Raw genomic sequence first — 21,014 nt, forward strand, 5'->3', positions numbered from 1 at the left:
AGGTGGAGAGGTTAGGAAAAGCTAGGCTTCTCTGAGCATAACTCTTTACATAGTTTTGATTAAAAAAAAAAAACAATTTTATTTTGAAATCATTATGTTGAAGGAAAAAATGGGACATGAGAGGGTGGTCGTGTCCCGGGGTCTTGAGTGAGTCCCTGGGGTCAGCCACCAGGTGAGAGTTCTTGACTTTGTGAAGAAAAGAATTCAAGAGCAGGCCATTGTAAAGTGAAAAGTTTATTTAGAGAGATATATACCCCACAGACAGACTGTGGGCCGTCTCAGAAGGTGAGAAAACTGGAAAAGAGAGATCACTAAAGAAATCTTTAAAGATTATTCAATCAAATTAAGAAGCATTGTGTGGCAGATAATGTTGGGTTGCTTACCCAGCAGCCATTCCCTTCCTTCTTTGCTAATAGAATTCCAGATTTTCTCAAGTGTTAAGTGGTAAGATGCTTATAAGGGAAGCCAACCCTTCACTAGCCCCAGAAGGTGAATTTTGATTAATCCAGGCTAGTAATGGTGATTCAACTTCCCTTGCCAGTGATTCATTTAAGAATGAGCATGTGATTGTGGATAATGAGAGGTGAGGCAAAGTCTGTTGTAGCATTTCTGGGAAATTTTCTCTGCTATTTAAAAATAGGTGTGAGTAAGGGATGCACTCTTCTGCCCTTTCAGACCTCAGGATTTTGTAATGTCATAACATGAAGCTTGGAATTGCTGAAACCATATTGCAATCATGAAGAAAGCCAAGAGAGGACAAAGTTGCTACACTGAAAAATGGACTTCAATTTAATGAAAGTCTTTGGCTAAACTACTTCAGGACATTTTGTAAGAACATGCTTTTTTTTTTTTTCTTTTAATTGTTTCAGATAGTTGAGTTGGATTTCCTGTTACTTGCAAGCAAATACATCCTCAGTTCAGTTCAGTTCAGTTCAGTCGCTCAGTCGTGTCCGACTCTTTGCATCCTCATGAATCGCAGCACGCCAGGCCTCCCTGTCCATCACCAACTCCCAGAGTTCACTCAAACTCAAGTCCATCGAGTCGGTGATGCCATCCAGCCATCTCATCCTCTGTCGTCCCCTTTTCCTCCTGTCCCCAATCCCTCCCAGCATCAGAGTCTTTTCCAATGAGTCAACTCTTCGCATGAAGTGGCCAAAGTACTGGAGCTTCAGCTTTAGCATCATTCCTTCCAAAGAACACCCAGGACTGATCCCCTTTAAAATGGACTGGTTGGATCTCCTTGCAGTCCAAGGGACTCTCAATAGTCTCCAACACCACAGTTCAAAAGCATCCATTCTTAGGCACTCAGCTTTCTTCACAGTCCAACTCTCACATCCATACTTGACTGCTGGAAAAACCATAGCCTTGACTAGACGGACCTTTGTTGGCAAAGTAATGTCTCTGCTTTTGAATATGCTATCTAGATTGGTCATAACTTTCCTTCCAAGGAGTAAGCGTCTTTTAATTTCATGGCTGCAATCACCATCTGCAGTGATACATCCTAACAGATCCAAAAGCATTCTTGACAAAAAAAAAAAAAAGGGAAAAAAATAGTTCTAAGGAATTCTGGCCAAGATAGTAAATATAAAAAATGATTTCTAAAACCAATTGATTTAATCTTTTTAAAAGTTTATTTTGAAATAATTCAGAACTTACAGAAAAAAATTAGCACAGAGAATTCCCATATACACCCAGAGACCACATTCAAGTTTTGTAAATTGTCCCAATTATATTTTTTATATTACCTGTAAAGGATCCAGTCTAGATTCATGCCTTGTACTTAGTTGTCATGTCTCATCACACTCTCTAAATCTGGGACAGTTCCTGAGTCTTTGAGTTTCATGCCCTTGACATTTTTGAAGATTATAAAACAAAGGAATTTTATAGACTGTCCTTGATTTGTATTTGTCCAGTAAACCCTCATATCCTACTGAGTGGCACAGTGGCAATTTATTGGTGCTATTAAATTTGATCATTTGTGTAAGATCTTATCTTCTAATCTCCATTATGAAGTTATTTTTCTTCTTTGTAATTAAAAGTATTGTATGTGGAAATACTTTGAAACTATACTAATATCTAGTTACTCATCACATTTTTATCAATTAGTATTGGAACCCACTGATTATTCTTCCTTCAGTCAACTACTACTATGATAGTTGCCAAATGGTATTTTTCTATTTCTTTCTTACTATAAGAAAAAGCTGTCTCTTATCCACATATCTGATTCATTTGTCTATAACATGCATCCTTTTTAACTCAATGAGTTATATAAATATCAATTTGATGCTCAAATTATCCCAGACTTGACCAGCAGGAGCCCCATCAAGCTGGATACTGTTTCCTCTTGACATCTCCCCATCATTTATTTTTAGGACTTCCATCTTCTCAGCACAATAAGAGCTTCCAAGCTCAACTTGTGTGTTCCCTGTTCCACTCTGGAATCAGAGTCTTCAAGGAAGACTGGTTCCTTTTAGTGATGAGTGGTGTTTAGAAACCAACGTCTGGGTCCTAGATGTGTTCATTTCTACTGGGATATTTCTGCTTCTGGGCCCACTCTGTGGTCAGAGCTAGGAAATATAAATATATACTTTACTTCCGTATTTATTTCTGTACTATTCACCTATTTATAAACTGTTAATTCACACTGGTAATGCCAAACCCATTTCAGTACTGCAGGATTCATCTAACATTTTACCTTTTTGTTTTTGTTTCTGGCTACCATTATCTGAAATATATTTTCTCATGTACTGAATCACCCATATGAGCCAATCTCCTAACCACCCCCATGCTGCCCCACCACTCTCTCCAATGCTCTCCTCACAATGGGTTGTGATGACCTGCTGCCATAGTGTTAACCCTGTTGCCCTGCTCTGATCCCATCCTTCTACGGACCACCATTACATTTTCACTTGTGAAAGCAATTGATTCTGAAAATAAATAGCACAGGAACCTTTTCTTTGCTAATAAACAGATCCTATGTGAAATCAAGAAATCACTCAAGTTTATTTAATTTTTTAATATTTGAATGGTGGTATTCAAAAAAGTATCCAGTCTAAAAACACTGTTGGCTTTTAAAAATACATTTAAAATATCTTGAACAGGCAATAACAGGAGTAAATCACAAAAATATTATACCATGCAAAAACAAAAACCAAACCCAGGTATGAAAGGAGTCTTTACATACTGTGTTTTACATACTGTGCCCACTTTGGCACCATGTATATTAAAACTAGAACTGTACAGGAAAGATTAGCATGACCTCTGTGCAAAGATGACACAGATTTATGAAGAATGCCTCTATTTTGTTATATGTATTTTACCATGCTAAAGAACAATAAACTAGAAAGAGTATATATTGTAACATTTCATCTAGATGAAATCTGGAAATAGGAAAAATTGAATCTATAGTAACAGATAGCATATCAGTGGTTGCCTCATTCAGGGGGATTTGCTGCAGAGGGGCATGAGGGGAACTATGATGGAAATGGAAATTCCATTTTGGGGTGATAGAAATGGTCTATAACTTGATTATAGTATAAATTTGTCAAACACTTGAAATGCTTTTTATTATATGTAAATTATATTTCAACTAAGTTATTTTTAAAATATTGAAATTATAGAATTATAAAGAGCTAGAAAGGATCTAAGTGTCTCCTACTTTTTCAGATGATAAAAATTGAGGTCTAAAGAGGCTAAATCATTAGACCAACGAGTTGGAGGATAGACTTAAGTTTTCAAATTTCAACTAGTTCAGTATCTTTCTATGCCTGTGTCTTCTTTTCTTGACATGACAGGATGCCTGACCAGAAAAGTACTCTGCAAAAGATCAAATTTGTGTTTTTCCTTTCACAGTACAGGTTAGGGTAGAGAGTGACAGAGGGAAGCTTTACTTAGGATAGGCAAGCAATAAGGAGCTCTGAATGGACATTCAGAAAGGGAGAAAGGCATAGCAGGACTTTCTGTGTTTTACTATAAAAAATTTTTTTAACTGCCTCATTTTTTTGGCAAGTGGTGCTTGCTGTAGAGAAAGGAGAAATGGTGGTTCTGGAACTGCTGCACATTGAATCATCCTGACCCAGCCCTCCTGTGACTGTGTGTGACCTGCTCAGGTTGATTGTGAAGAGTGGGCCCTTGGGAGGTCAAATGTGGAACATCCTTGGCAAACAAACTAAGTTATCTTCCTTGCTCAGCCTCATAGCAGGAATATAGACCTACAAGGGCCTCATCTACAAGCAATGAACAAGCACTGCCTTTTGGATCAAGGGGGATGGCTTTCCAAAAGTGACAGTGTGAGATGAGAAACTATGGCATTAGCCAATTGATCAGGCTCTAATTAAGAGAACATAGCCCACTATAACCTGCATAAGTCATTGTTTGTGATATCTGGGCAATCTATGGGGGAGTGTTCTCCAGGTGGGATATAATGGGCATCCTGCTAAAAGGGCTTTGGGTGGTTAAGCAGTTGTTCAAAAAAAACAAAAGCATTGCAAATACATAGGTACTTGAGTTTGTGAAGCAGGTTATAGTAATTTTACTGGAAATGTTAATTCATCCATGCAGCAGTATTTATGAGCAAATACTTACTGTGTGTCAGTCCTGTGCCAAGAACTAGGGATAGTGGCTACACTCCTAGAGTTTAAGGGGTGGAGATAAGATACTTCACAAAATAGACTGCTGTGCAGTGGGGAGCATGAGTTCCAAGAGGAATTCAGAGAATAGACCCCTAATCTACCCATCAGGTGAGGGGAGGGAAGATCAGGAGATGCCTCTCCAAAGAAAGTAACATTTGAGGTATAGAGCTGAAGTAGAGGCTATTCATAGGAAAGGGATGGCATTGTTCTAGGAAGGTGGAGACAGAATAAAGAAAGCCTGGAGATAGGATTTGAATCTCTCATGGAAAAGCAAGTGTAATAGTTTGATGCACCTGGAATAGAGTCAGAATAGCAGGGAAAGATGGAGAAGGCAATGGCACCCCACTCCAGTACTCTTGCCTGGAAAATCCCATGGACGGAGGAGCCTGGTAGGCTGCAGTCCATGGAGTCTCGAAGAGTCGGACACAACTGAGGGACTTCACATTCACTTTTCACTTTGGTGCATTGGAGAAGGAAATGGCAACCCACTCCAGCGTTCTTGCCTGGAGAATCCCAGGGACAGTGGAGCCTGGTGGGCTTCCATCTATGGGGTCACACAGAGTCGGACACGACTGAAGCAACTTAGCAGCAGCAGCAGCAGGAAAAGATGTGAGATGAAGCCCTGGAGACATAGGCTTTGATCCTAAGGACAATGATGAACCACTGAAGGGTGTTAAATGAGACAGTGGCATGAATACAATGTCTAGAATATTTTTTCTTGTTTTTTTTTTTTTTTTTCTGGAAAGAATGGACCAAAGAGACTTGATATACATGGTGACCATTAAGACACTTGGTGGATTGAGTGAGAATGATGGAGGGAAATAGATTTGAGTTAGGAGAGACAGGACTTCCCTGTTAACTCAATTGGTAAAGAATGCACCTGCAATGCAGGAGACCCCAGTTCAATTCCTGGGTCAGGAAGCTCTGCTGAAGAAGGGATAGGCTACCCACTCTAGTATCCCTGGGCTTGCCTTGTGGCTTGGGCTTCCCTTGTGGCTCAGCTGGTGAAGAATCTACCCACAATGCAGGAGGACCTGGGTTCGATCCCTGGGTTGGGAAGATCATCTGCAGAAGGGAAAGACTACCCACTCCAGTATTCTGGCCTGGAGAATTCTATGGACTGTATAGTCCAAGGGGTTGCAAAGAGTCAGACACAACTGAGTGCCTTTCACTTTAGGAGATACAACTTTTCAGGACTTGATTGGGTTTTAGGGATGAGGGAAGAGAGAGAAGTACTGGATGATGCACAGTTTCTGACAGATGATACATCGGAATAATTATAACATTTTTATGCATATATGTGGAGAATAACACTCTAGGCAACCCTTGCTATCCAAACTCAGGAACTTGATATTCAAGAAAATTTTTGGGTAATTTCTTTTTGTCTCAGTTCAGTCGCTCAGTCATGTCCAACTCTTTGTGACCCTATGGACTGCAGCATGCCAGGCTTCCCTGTCCATCACCAACTCCCAGAGTTTGCTCAAACCCATGTCCATTGAGTTGGTGATGCCATCCAGCCATCTCATCCTCTTTCTACCTAAACTCCTGGTATCAGTTGAAACTCAAGAACAAATAGATTTGAATAATGTGATTTCTTTGGATTTCCTACCTAAATCTAGGAACAGAATTCAGGATTTAGATAGTAGCGTATTTGTAGTATATTTATTTATTTTTAATATTGTCCTGGTTGTACCATGCAGCATATGGGATCTTAGTTCCCTAGCCAGGGATCAAACCTACGCCGCTTGTAGTGGAAGTGCAGAGACCAACTACTAGCCAGCCAAGGAAGTGTTCCTGGGTTCTGTTTTTTCGTTTGTTTGAATTTGGTTGTGCCGGGTCTTTGTTGTTGCGCACCAGCCTTCTCTAGTTTTGGTGATCAGGGATTACCCTTTGTTGCAGTGCATGGGCTTCTCATTTTGGTGGCCACTCTTGCTGTGGAGCACAGACTCTAGGGTGCATGGACTTCAGGAGTTGCAGCACGTGAGCTCAGTAGTTGTAACTCCTGGGCTCTAGAGCTTGGGCTCAGTAGCTGTGGCACACGGGCTAAGCTGCTCCACAGTAGGTGGAATCTTCCCGACCAGGGATCAAACCCATGTCCTCTGCACTGGCAAGTTGATTCCTATCCACTGTACCACCAGGGAATCCCCTGGTTCTGCTTTTTAAAGAAAGTTTTGTTTTGTCCTGTTCCTTGTCATGTAGGTTCAATATTTTAGATTTAAAAATTCTATATAATGAGATATGAAGTTTATATTTTAATCAGTTGGTATTTAGGAGAGAGCTCCCAAGACATATGGCATATTAAATGTATTTGTATGACAAATTTAAACTTTTAAATATGAATAGCTCTATTTTTTAGTATTTTAGTTTCACATAATTGGCATGTTAAGAACTAAGGAAATATATTTTCTGTCAAGTGACCAGTTTGACAAAAATCTATTATCTTTACAAAAACCAATACAATTTTTAAAATACTCAGCGCCCATTGTAAGATTTCAATAAAGAAAACAAAACAAATTTGATTTTAGTAACAAAACACTTTTAGCAGAGTTTTAAAATAAAAATTCCATATTCACTTCTGATATAACAAGGACTTTTATCACTATTTGACTTATATGACTATCATATTTTTTTTTTCTCAAATTTGACTTAAAATGTATGTGAAAATATCTGAAAAATATCAGTGATGATTCTCTGGTATTCCAACATAGTTTTTCAGAGTCAGAGGTGACAATATATATCAAATGTCAAGGACATTTTGAGATTTGTGAGGTTTCAAAATGTTGAAATATGACTGAAAACTGCAATAATATTTATATGGGATTGGATAATAGGAAAATAATTTTAATGTTTTCTCTCTTAGCAAGAATTCCATCACTAGAGTTCCCTTCCATAAAGCAAAAACATAAGTTTTTCTATAGACCACCAGACACATTTGGACCTCTATCTAGGCTATGTAGGTTTCAGATAAGTTTATACTTACATGTAATGTATCTATCACCTACTTCTCAGCATCTCCTAAACTCTCACAACATCCACCCCTCTTCAACTAATGCCCCATCCCACTCCATTTTTTACTGAAAAAAAAAAATCCTTTCATTATATATATATGATTTACCTACACCTGCAGCCACCTTTTCCTTGCCTCCTGCATCAAAATTGACTTTGTTTCTGCCTGGATCCTTTGGGTTGCCACCTTGCCAAGAATGCCACTCCCCTCTCCTACATCAGCTCTATCAGGATATGCCATTCCCAGATATGCCTTTTTGGTATATTATTTTCAGCCAAAGGCACTTAAGAAACAGCAGATGCAGAAAGAGCTCTTTGACCTCCTTTTTTTTCTACCTAAAAACAGGCCATAAAATTTCCCAAGAGATACATGTGTTCCCCATCCCGAACCCTCATCCCTCCTCCCTCCCCATACCATCCCTATCACTCTTACATAACTTCTGGATAATATGTAAGATAAAATAAAAAATATTTTTAAATAAAAATAAATAAATAAAAGCATATTGCAAATATATCAGACTGCAAAAACAGTTTGTTGGGCAATTTAATTTGTTTACACTAGTACTTCTTTACTGAAACATATGAGTCAGCTTATAGCATAAAATAAAATATCAAAATATAAATCAGAAATGTAAAATTCAGGATGAAAGTAATGTAAATCTAAAATAGAAAGTTATGATTCAAGAAAAGATACTAGAATGAAATGATCTTTAAGGCTCTAAGGCTGAATATTTGCTTCTAAACTTCCTGGTAGTCAAAGTGACAGAGAAAAAAAAATCAGGTCCCTCATTTTTAATTTTCTAGAATGGGGAAAAAATTATACTACATCTCTAGAGAAAGTAAAACCTTTCCTAGTGTATTCTCTACAACATGTTTCTTCTAGAGATAAGTTGAATATAATTTAAATCCTGTGTATTTAGTTTACTACTTTGATTGGCAGCTGTTTATTATTTTGAATAAATATTGAAATGTCTGTTTTCATGAAATTAAAAAAAAAATTTCCCAAGAGAAAGGTGTTCTCCATGTATCAGGAAGAGAAGAAAACCCTTATCACCATAGACTGGGAATCAATGCTGAAACAGATCTCTACAAACAAACTTACTACATAAAATAACTCATCTATTTCAGCCTGCCCCCATACATGCCATAGCCACTTTCTTATACTTTATTATACCAGCTCAAACCTCTTTGTCATTTCTTCACAAGTTTATTGTGTCTTTGTCTAAAAGTATAAAAGCTTTCTTCTAATCTGGTCACTTCTTCTTATCTTCAGTCTCTTGTGAAGGGGCCATGTGCATGTAAAAGTTTAACAAAACTTGTATGCTTTTCTCCTGCTCATCTAAACGTCAGTTTAATTCTGAATTTGAACCCGGAGGATAGAGAATTTTCCCCCTCTCCACACCCATCAGCTTCAAAACATGTCTCAACTCATACTTCAAATCATTCCTCTTGACTCAACATTTACCCTTCAGACACTATTCCATTTTGCCATTCTCCCTCACAGAAAAACTTGAATTTTTCTTCAGCAGTGGTCTTCAAAGTTTTTTTTTGTTTGTTTGTTTGTTTTGCCTTCCCTGGGAGATTTGGTAAAGCTATGTATCCCCTTGGCACATAGCTTTTCAGTTTTTAGTTTCCCCTTGGCAAACATTTTTAGTTTAACATTTAAATTTTTTCATGCTGTTTATATAGTTGGAAAGGCTGTAATTTCCAGAATATTGTATGTATTAGTGTTTTAACACTGCCACATCGTTCTTTAAAATATATTCAGTACATCTAAATATGATACTCATCATTCACTAAAAAACCAAAAACAATTTAAAAAGCTCATCTTTAGCACACAAATTTTATTATTTAAAATCAATAAAATTATTAATTTAAAAAATAATTATTCATTATTCTTTTTAACTCCTAGTTCTAATTTACTTCCCTCACAGAATTTTACCCTAATATATCTTTTGCTTCAAAGTCTTTTATTGATTACCTGTCATACTTCTTTGAAAAACAGTATATAAAATTAACATGTTTACAGTTTTCCTGTGACCAGAAGCCTCTAAAAGTTAAACAGTGTCTCATGGGTTCATTGTAATTATTAAAACCATAACACAGCAAAATCACACTGAAGTAAAGTTTTATTAGAAATTCTATCTTTTTAAAAAAGTATTTATTTGGCTACACCAGGTCTTAGTTGAGGCATGCAGGATCTTTAGTTGTGGCATGCAAACTCTTAGTTAGGGCATGTTGGATGTAGTTCCCTGACCAGGGATCAAACCCAGACCCCCTGAACTGGGAGCCTTAGCCACTAGATCACCAGAGAAATTCTGGAAATCCTATCTTAATGAAGCGAGTAGACTTTTTTTTTTAATTGGCTTACATATTTTCTCTCATTTTTTGTCTTTTTTTGGCCTCATGGCTTGCAGGATCTTAGTTCCATAACCAGGGAACAAACCTGGTCCCTTGGCAGTGAAAGCTTGGAGTCCTAACCACTGGATCACCAGGAATTTTCCTGATTGGCTTATATTTTTGAGCATAGCTTACTGCTCAGAACGCTGGGCTCAGCATCAGTTTACATTCCAATTTTTCATTTTTATGTGATAAGAAACTTGTTCACATTACTAAGTAGAAGTAGAAGAAATTGATACAGCAATATCAATCATTTCTTTGGACTCTTAAGTTAATGCCCCAAATGACTCTTGTACTGTCATCACATTGTTATCTGTCATCTTCAATTTGGTTGAAAGGAAAAGACTATGAAAACACCCAATGTTCAAAATAACTTTGAATGTCCGGATTGGGGAGACTCTTCTGAACAGGCACTGTTGGGTCCTGGCTGCAGTCAATAGTTTCTGCTTTCTCAATTCATTGTTCAGTGTTGTGAATTGTCCCCTTTGCTTGTCATCCCTGGACATTTTACATCCTGGGCAACATGCTATTGTTACACAAAGAGATGTATGCCTTCTTTTGTAAGAAAGAGAAAAGGAGTGACTGTGAAAGCTGACATGGGAAAGGGGAAGCTGTACCCGTAACACAGGCCTGCTCTTGGGAAGAGTGGTTTTAGGAAAACACAATTTTAGAAAAGAGTTCATATGAAACTGAGGACCTGAAAATTGGTCCCTTGGAAAGTCTTTGTATGCCCTAGTTTGAAGGCCACTGGTATACACATGCTTTTTCTACTGATTCCTATTCTCTTAAAATCCACCCTAATTGCATCTCTGTCCCCACAGGCCACTGAACATGCTTTAACAATGGCCATCAACAATATCCACGTTGCTAAATTCCAATAAACATTACCTAAGAAATAGTTAAAGCTTCAGGAAAAAAGATAAAAAGAAATTCTAATGTAGCTATTAAAGAATTTACCCTCACAGTGGTCAAACACAGTAAGTGCATTTTATAACTAAACATTAATAAAGACCAGGATACAGGATACACTAGTTTAAGGACAGATCGCCTGGTCCAACTGGCTCCAACCAGGAGTGTCGTGGTGGTGCAAAGCTGCATTTACACAGCCAAGGCTTCAGTCCATTTTCTGAAATATGCTATCCTATTAGAGCTTTGATGAAGCATCTGGCTAGGTATGGACAGCTGAAATGGTAGGAAAAGCTGAGCACTTCGAATAAACCTTGGCTCAGCCATCACCATCTCCCCCACTTTGTAGCAGGTACCATCTGACATTCCAAACTTATTTAGAAAGATACATTTAAAATATGAAGGTAATGCTTGGCAGGACTTATTTAAAAAATTCTCTGGTCCCTAAAGAAACTTCTTCGGGCCATATATAACCAGCTATTGAACACAAGATGCTTTTCAGGGTGAGGAGAGTGGAGCTAACATAGCTTATTGGGGACAAGGTCTTTGAGCATCCAGAACCACCTCTCTAAGGCTTTAAAAACCTTGGGCACTGTCTCCAGAGCTTTCAAAAAGTCTCACAAAATGCAGAAACATGACTGGTGCAGCATCCTTTTGGGAGTCAATGGTACCTTTTGGTAATGTTTAATTCTCCATCTCATCAACCAAACTGGAAAAGCATCTTTTTCTCTGTGAATAATAGATTCCCGCCACCCCCGCTCCCCAGCCTTTTCTTTTTACGCGTCTCTTTCTCTGTCTAGTAAGTATATAGTTTACTGTTAAACTCCTGACACGTTTTAAAGTCCTTTATCATCTATTTCGTCCTCAATATAAAGCATCAATTTGAAACACTCGCTTTAGATACTGTTTAGAGAGGCTGTGATGAATACCCGCTGATGTGATGCAATGGGGTTTTTTGTTTGTTTAAGAGCCATGGGAAGAAGTCTGGTTTTGTAGTGGAATTCCTTCTTCAAGTCGGGGACGTTTTCCAACAGCAGGTGGCCAGGTGATGCTCACAGCGTCCGCAATGCACAGGTACAAACGGCCTTCAGTTTTTTGTGGGAAATGTCCCAGTAGGACGGGTTTAGGAGCATGCGCAACAGATGTTCCGTTAGGAAACCGCTGAGCACGTGCACACAGGCATGCGCTGTCGGATCCTGGCTCCTGTCAACCGCGGCAGGAGAATCGTGTGTAGCTCACCACTCCCTCCCCCGCCCCCCCCACCCCCCGACGCCTTGACCGGATTCCAGACTCCTGGAAGAAAGGCTGGCATATTTGTTTTTATGACTAGAGTTTTAACATCTGTTTTTCCTTCTTGAATAATTTTCCCCCAAATACAAATATATATTGAATACTATTGTAAAATATCTAACAATTTACATTCAAAACCCACTAGAAAAATAGGCAAAGAACCAGGGAACAAAGACTTCACAGAAAAATGATTACAAATAGGCCTCAAATATACAAAAATATGTTTAGTATCAGTTGTAATGAAAAAGTGAAAGTGTCCTCTTTGCGGCCCCATGGATGGTAGCTAGCCAGTCTCCTCCGTCCATGGAATTCTCCAGGCAAGAATACTGGAGTGGGTTGCCATTCCCTTTCTCCAGGGGATCTTTTAGACCCAGGGATGGAACCCAGGTCTCCTGCATTGCAAGTGGATTCTTTACCAATGTAGCCACCAGGGAAGCTGCACGGAGTTACTGTTATGTACTTACTGGCTTGGCAAACAAGAAAATGTCTGGAGATATACTCTGTAAGAGGATATGGGGAAACAGGCACTGTCTCAGTGCAGATGGAAGAGGAGAATGTCACAACCCTTAGTGTTTACCAAACTGTAGGTGTATTTACACTTTGATTCAACTAAGTCCGTCTTTGAGGAATTCTTAACTATAGTCACACTTGCTTACATATGAAATGATGTATGAGCCTGTTGGTTGTAATTAGGTTGAAAATTACCCAAATAACCATCAGAGGGCTAATTTTAAAAACTGTAATAGATATGGACAGTGGAGCATTATGCAGCTGTGAGAAAGAATGAGGAAGTTCCCTGTGTACTGATATGGAAAGATCTCCAGGATGTCTTCCTAAGTTAAAACACTCTTGTACTTGGGCTTTTTAACTTAGCAAGTAAGATATGCCTTTTGTGTAGGAGAGGAGAATAAGATTTTATGATCCTTTCCTGTTTCCATATAAATAAATTCTGGGAAGATACACAGAAAACAATCATAATTTCTTGTGGGGTGGAGGGAAAGACAGGGTGAAGGACTTCTCGATGCATGTGTTATAATTTATTGGTTTTTGAACCAGGTGAATGTTATCCACTAGAAGTAAAAAATTATAACTTTTAAAATATTCAGAAATATGTACTATAAAAGATGAAAACTGTCCCCTTCCTTCTAAAGATAACTACTATTAATAAGACCAAGAGCTTTGGTTTTAAAAAACCCTTTTCCAGGACTTCCCTGGTGGTCTAATGGTTAGGAATCTACCTGCCAATGCAGGGGATACAGGTTTGATCTCTGGTCCAGGAAGATCCCACATGCCACAGAGCAACTAAGTCCCTGCACCACAACTATCTTCTTCCAACATCTTATGTGATTTAATCTTAAATGTATTTAAAATTTTTAATTATCATACTGAAATGAACTGAACTGAATTATCATACATGTTACTTACATGCTTCAGAAATATGGAGGAAAGGGTTTTTTAAATTTTTATTTATTTAAGGAAAGAGTTTTTAAAATTTTTGGCTGTGTTGGGTCTCCATTGCTGTGTGCAGGCTTTCTCTAGTTGTGGAGAGTGGGGCCTACTCTTGATTTTGGTGCTGGAGCTTCTCACTGTAATGGCTTCTCTTGTTGCAGAGCATGCGCCCTAGAGCATGCCTTCCAGTAGGTGTGGTGCAGGGGCTTAGTTGCTCCGTGGCATGTGGGATCTTCCTGGACCAGGGATCAAACCTGTGTCCCCTGCATTGGCACATGGATTCCTAACCTCTGGACCACTAGGGTAGTTCAAGGAAAGGGTATTTTAAAATAGAAAGCTCTTGGTCTTTTATATTTTTAAATTTATCCACCATTTATATTTGTTAGCCATTTGAATATCCTCTTGTGTGAAGTGTCCATTCAAGTTTTTTGCCCATTTTCTGTTGGGTTGTCTTTTTCTTATTTACAGAAGTTCTTTATACTTTCTGAACATACTTCCTTTGTACATAAACACTTTTGGCTTCTTTTTTCACTTTAATATATTTTGATGAACAATAGGTCTTTATAAAATATTTATTTTTAATTGGAGGATAGTTGCTTTACAATACTGTGTTGGTTTCTGCTGTATAGCAACATGAATCATTCATAGGTGTACGTGTGTCTCCTCCCTCTTAAACTTCTCTCTCACCTCCCACTCCATCCCACCCCTCTAGGTTGTCACAGAGCACCAGATCTGAGCTCCCTGTGTCATATAGCAAATTTACACTGGCTATCTAATTTTAAAAATGAACAGAAAGTGTTAATTTTAATATGGTCTAACTATCTTTCCTTTTTTTAATGAGTGGTGCTTTTTCTTTGGTACTGTTTAATCTGCCTTTAAACCTATTTATTGAGTTCTTAATTTCTGGGTTAGTTGCCAAATTTGTCTTTTCTCTTTGAACATATTAAGCATTGCTACTTTAAAATCTATGTCTGATAACCCCACTCTCTGGTTCCCCTTTGGGTGTTTTTTTTCCCTTGATTTTTGAGTACATCAACTTGTCTCCTTGTATGCCTGGCTATTTTTTTTTTTTTTTTGAAATGTGTTTATAGAGATAATTTGAAGCCTCAAAGTAGTGCCCTTTTCCTCAAGAGAGAATTCATGTTTCCTCCTGACAGGTGGCTAAGGACACTACCAATCTCAGAGCTACTTGCTGCTGCTGCTGCTGCTGCGTCGCTTCAGTCGTGTCCAACTCTGTGCAACCCCATAGACGGCAGCCCACCAGGCTCCCCTGTCCCTGGGAATCTCCAGGCAAGAATACTGGAGTGGGTTGCCATTTCCTTCTCCAATGCATGAAAGTGAAAAGTGAAAGAGTTACTTAATCCATTCCAAAACTGAGATAATTCAGAATTGGGCGTTAGTGCTTATGAGGCCCTGTTCAACCTACTCCTAGAGTGTGACCCTTTGCATCTCAACCCAAAACCTGAGGATTTGCTTTAGATCATGTTCCCAAACCCCATGAGTCTGTACAAAGCTCTGTTTAGCTTCTCATCTGCATCTTCTGAAACTGGAAGATTGGCAGAACCCCAAATACTGGACTCAGCTACCTAGACTTCTGTCTTTCTGTTTTCTCCTGAATCTTGGCAGATAAGTCTTCATGGCCTTATTTGCTCTCGTATGCTTTCAAACAGATATTTTAAAATAGTCATTTCCAGTTGTCTTTTAGAAAATTGGTCCAAATTGCTTATTCTGCAGAACTTTTTTTTTTTATAACTTAAAAAAGTGCTTCAAGACTTCTTTAAAGGGAAAAAATGGTCTTTAGTTTTATGTTCTTTTTTCTTTGGGTTTTGAGAGTAAGACTGGGTCTTGGAGCTTTATTGATATGGTAATTTAAAAAATAATTTGAAATATTTTACAACTGATTTTCAGACAGACTTTTTATAAGCTATTATTGCTCTTTAAACCAGATGCTCTCAGGACTTAAGTGCTGTGTGTTGAGGTCATGGGTGGCAGAGTTGAGTTAGAAATAGAGGGTGGTTGGAGTACCTTCAAGTTGATTTTGATAACAGAGTGTCTCTTTTGTACTAACACTTCTCTGTCGTCATCTCTAGCTCTCAGTAGTGTTTCATGCAGGTGACCACTCTATTCTTCATTTTCTCTGAGACCTTGTTCGTCTGCTCTTTTTCTCTCTCATTTTTAATCTCTGTTTTGCTGACTTATTTTCCTTTTCCCAACCTCTGGTTCCCTAGTGCTTAATCTAGAGGTCTCTTATCTATCTAAATTGTCTTCCCAATTAATCTCATGCAGATCTATGAGGTTAAATATTTTCTGGACAGAAAAATCTCAAATTTACATCACCAGATATCTTATCTTCTATCCCATTACCTCCTTTTTTCCATTAAAAAGTTGAGGTATAACTTACATACAGTGAAGTGCACAAATCTTAAGCATACAGCTCAATGAATTTTACATCCATGCAGCCACCACCTAGATCTACACGAGGCATTTCTATCATGCCAGAAGGTTCCGTTGTGGCCTTTCCATTCAATACCCCCTTCTCAAAGATCTCTGTTCTGACTAAAGTTTTGCCTGTTCTTGGACTTCATATAAATGGAATCAGGAGATCCAACCAGTCCATCCTAAGGGAGATCAGTCCTGGGTGTTCACTGGAAGGACTGATGTTGAAGCTGAAACTCCAATACTTTGGCCACCTGATGCGAAGAGCTGACTCACTGGAAAAGACACTGATGCTGGGAAAGACTGAAGGCAGGAGGAGAAGGGGATGACAGAGGATGAGATGGTTGGATGGCATCACCGATTCGATGGACGTGAGTTTGGGTAAACTCCGGGAGTTGGTGATGGACAGGGAGGCCTGGCCTGCTGCAGTTCATGGGGTTGCAAAGAGTTGGACACAACTGAGTGACTGAACTGAACTGAACTGGACTGATACAGTGTCTATCTTTTTGTGTCTGGCTCCTTTCACTCAACAAAATGTTTTAAATATGTATCTGTGTTGCTTGGTATATCAGTAGTATATTCTTTTTATTACATAGTATTCCATTATATGAATATTCCACAGTTTGTTTATTCATTTTCCACTTGTTAGATGTTGCTCTTCCCCCAGGTATATTTTACTATTATGAATAGAGCTGGTATGTTATGAACAATTTTGTACATCTTTTTTTTTTTAAGATGTATATTTATTTCTCTTTATCCCACCACACTCTTGGAAGATCTGTTTGGATGGCTTACATAGTAAAACATTCTAAGAGAGAAACAATGACCTTGACTTTTTCAAGTTCTTAAATTCAGTAACAGTTTTTAAAAAAAGAAACCTAAAATGAAGGGTTACAAATATGTGGAGATAATTGAAATCATCAGTTTACAGAAAATTATAATTTTCCAGTCCTATGTAAATTTTCAAGAAAACTTGCAAATGCAATGATTTTCTTTCTTCCAGGCACTTGCAAATCATTAGCAACTTCTGGATCAGGTGAAGCAATAGGTGTGCACAAATATTTGGTTTCTTTATGCTGGTTGTAATTGCACCAGGGGGACAAACAGCAACATGTGCAGTGGCTGAGACACTCTCAAACCACAGATCCAGTGCCTTCTGTTGACTACTTCAGCCTTCTTCAGTGATCTTATTCTTTTCCTTTACTTCCTGGATACTCAGAGTGTGGTCCTCAGACCAGGAGCATCAATTTCACTTAGGAGCTGCATTAGTTATTTTCTGTTGTGTGACAATTTATCCCAATATTTATCAGCTTAAAACAACACACTTGGGAAACAGGATATTCACATGCAAAAGAATGAAATTGGACCTTATCCTACACCATACACAAAAAGAATTTCAAAATATATTAAACACTTAAGAATCTTAAGCTGTTAAAATTAAAAATTAAAATTCTTAAGGGAAAATCTTCATGACACTAGTCTTGGCAATGGTTTATTGAATATGATGCCAAAAGCACAGGCAATGAAATAAAAAATAGACAAGTAGGACTACATCAAACTAAAAAGCTTCTGCCCAGCAAGAGCAACAATCATCAGAGTGAAAGGCAACATACAGAAAGGGAGAAAAATATTTACAAACCATGTATCTGATAAAAGATTAATATCCAAAATACATAAGGTACTATTGCAACTCAATGACAAAACAAAACCACTATCAACAACAAAACCTATTCGCACAACATCACTAATCAGGGAAAGGCCAATCAAAACCACAATGAAACATCACTTCACACATGTTAGGATGGTCAGTATCAAGCAATCAGTCAACAAGGGTTGGCAAGGTTGTAGAGAAACTGAAATATTTGCACACTGTTGGGTAGGAATGTGAAATGTGCAGTTGTTGTGAAAAACAGTATGGAAGTTCCTAAAAAGTTAAAAATAAGACTACCATTTTTGTTCTTGATTTAGTCACTAAGTTGTGTCCAATCCTTTTGCAACACCATGGACTGTAGCCTAACAGGCTCCTCTGTCCATGGGATTTCCCAGGCAAAGAATATTGGAGTGGGTTGCCATTATCTTCCCCAGGGGATCTCCCTGACCCAAGGATCAAACCCAAGTCTCCTGCACTGGAAGGCAGATTCTTTATCACTGAGCCGCCAGGGGAGCCCAAGACTACTATATGATCCAGCAATCCCATTTCTGGGTATTTATCCAAAAGAATTCACATCAGGATCTTGAAGACATATTTTCATTCTCACACTTATTACAGCACTTTTCACAACAGCCAATAGGTATGGAAACCACCTAAATGTCTATTGTCCAATGAATGGATAAAAAACAGTGGTATATAGGGACAGTGGAATATTATTCAGCATTAAAAAGGAAGGAAATTCTGCTATATGTGACAAAATGAACTTTGAGGACATTATGCTAAATCACAGGAGGATAAATACTGCATGATTCCATTTATATGAGGTACGTAGAAGAGCCAAACTCTTAGAAGCAAAAAGAATGGTGACTGCCAGGGGCTTGGAGGAGGAGAAATTGGGCATTAAAAGTACAACATGTAAAAAGTTTCAGTTAAAAAGTAAAAATTCTAGAGATCTGCTGTACAACATTGTGTTTATAATTAACAATACTGTAATGTACACTTAAAAATTGTTAAAAGGGTAGATCTTATGTTAAATATTTTGAGCATCAGTTTCTTAAAAGTATTTTCTAACAGGTCAATCTGCAGAGCTAATTTGGCTAACAGTAGTTTACCATCAGGAGCATGATCCCCAAGGGTATTGTGATTCTTCAATCTCAGGACAAGGGACCATCATACTAAGTACTCAAAGATAGATACTGCACAAATGAAAACAAAATTAGGTCCATAATTTTATGGGTGCATTTCCACAATAGGCAAAGTCACTTCAGTTGTGTCCAACTCTTTGCGACTGTATGGATTGTAGCCTGTCAGGCGCCTCTGTCCATGGGATTTTCTAGGCAAAAATACTGGAGTGGATTGCCATGCCCTCCTCCAGGGGATCTTCCTGACCCAGGGATAGATCCCAGATCTCCTGTGGCTCCTGCACTGGCAGGTGGGTTCTTTAGCACCACTAATAAGTGTTTTTAATTCCCAAAGGAGAGAGCAGTATCTTACTTTTATGTCATTTCTCAAAAAAATTGTTCTCTGAGAAATCTGACATGGTTTTGACTTAAAACTGAAAATACATCTATTACTTAGAACAATAGAGAATGAAAAGCACTGTAATGAGAAAGGAGGCAATTTCCAAAAGATTGACACCACCCTTCTGTAAGTAGCACATTTCTCACTAGAGGGAGCTCAGGACCCACTGATTAATGGCTAGAGAAGCTAACTAAAATGTCATTTCACTCTAGGATGAATGATTTGTTTGAGTAAATATGACATCAATTTCTAAAACCTGGGAATATTTCATATGCCAATTTTCTTTCAATTATTAATCTCTGCAATTTTAAATTATATGAGATGAATAATGCAAAGTTTCCTAATAAACTTTTATTAATTTAATAAATTAGTATTGTCCTGGAGAAGGAAATGGCAACCCACTCCACTATTCTTGGGTGGAGAATCCCATGAATAGAGGAACGTGGCAGGCTATAGTGTGTGGGGTTACAAAGAGTCAGACATGACTAAGCGAATCTCTGTCTTATTATTGCTCTTTAAAGCAGAAGCTATTCCCTTCTCCAGGGGATCTTCCTGACTCAGGAATCCAATCCAGGTCTCCCACATTGCAGGCAGATTCTTTACCAGCTGGGCCATAAGGGAAGCCCAAGAATACTGGAGTGGGTCGCATGAAGCGAGACACGACTGAAGCAACTGAGCACGTACGAAGACTAGTGCACAGGTGTTCATAGCAGTTTTGTGTGTAACAGTAAACAAACAAAATCCCCCTGATAGTCATCAACAGAAAAATGAATAAGCACATTTTATACATACATACTGGCTTTTCCAGTAGTCAGGCAGGATGTGAGAGTTGGACCATAAAGAATGCTGAGCACTGAAGAATTGATGTTTTGAATTGTACTGGAGAAGATTCTTGAGAGTTCCTTGGACTCAGTCAATCCTAAAGGAAATCAACCCTGAATCTTCATTGGAAGGACTGATGCTGAAGCTGAAGCTCCAATACTTTGGCCCCCTGATGAGATGAGCTGACTCATTGGAAAAGACCCTGTTGCTGGGAAAGATTGAGGGCAAGAGGCTAAGGGGAAGACAGAGGATGAGATGGTATCACTGACTCAATGGACATGAATCTGAGCAAACTCTGGGAGATAGTCAAGGAGAGGGAAGCTCGGTGTGCTGCAGTCCATGGGGTTGCAAAGAGTTGAACACAACTTAGCAACTAAACAACACAGCAACAACAATACATACATACAATGGAAAAACACTTTGCAATGAAAAGGAATGAATAACCGATGCATGAAAGCATAGATGAATCTCAAAATAATTACACTGAGTGAAAAAAAGACAAAAGAGTACATACCGTAAAACTGCATTTACATAAATATCTAGAAAGTGCAAACTAATCTATAGTGACAGCAGATCTGAGGCTACCTGGGGATGGACAGGATGTGGGGAAGAACAAGAGAGAGATAACAGAGGGCACTGAAGATGTTCAGTCTCTTGATGTTGGTGACAATTTCATAGCAAAACATCAAAGTGTACACTTGACAAATGTGAAATTTATTGTATGTCAATTCTATCTCAATAAAGCTGTTAAAATTTGGAAATGAGAAAAAACAATAAGATAGTATTGTAAATGGGGGCTTTCCTGGTAGCTCAGCTGGTAAAGAATCCACCTGCAATGCAGGAGACCCCAGTTCGACTCCTGGGTCGGGAAGATCCCCTGGAGAAGGGATAGACTACTCACT

At 38.5% G+C, this 21,014-nt stretch overlaps 1 non-coding gene across 1 annotated transcript; it reads left to right on the plus strand.

Moving 5' to 3' along the window:
- The first annotated feature begins 3,199 nt into the window (after positions 1-3,199).
- On the plus strand, positions 3,200-3,307 carry LOC139185978 (U6 spliceosomal RNA). The gene has a single exon (XR_011569558.1). It is a non-coding gene; the product is annotated as a U6 spliceosomal RNA (small nuclear RNA).
- The last annotated feature ends 17,707 nt before the right edge of the window (positions 3,308-21,014 follow it).

This window comes from Bos indicus, chromosome 11, assembly GCF_029378745.1.
Source record: "Bos indicus isolate NIAB-ARS_2022 breed Sahiwal x Tharparkar chromosome 11, NIAB-ARS_B.indTharparkar_mat_pri_1.0, whole genome shotgun sequence".
In the NCBI taxonomy this organism is placed as follows: domain Eukaryota; kingdom Metazoa; phylum Chordata; class Mammalia; order Artiodactyla; family Bovidae; genus Bos; species Bos indicus.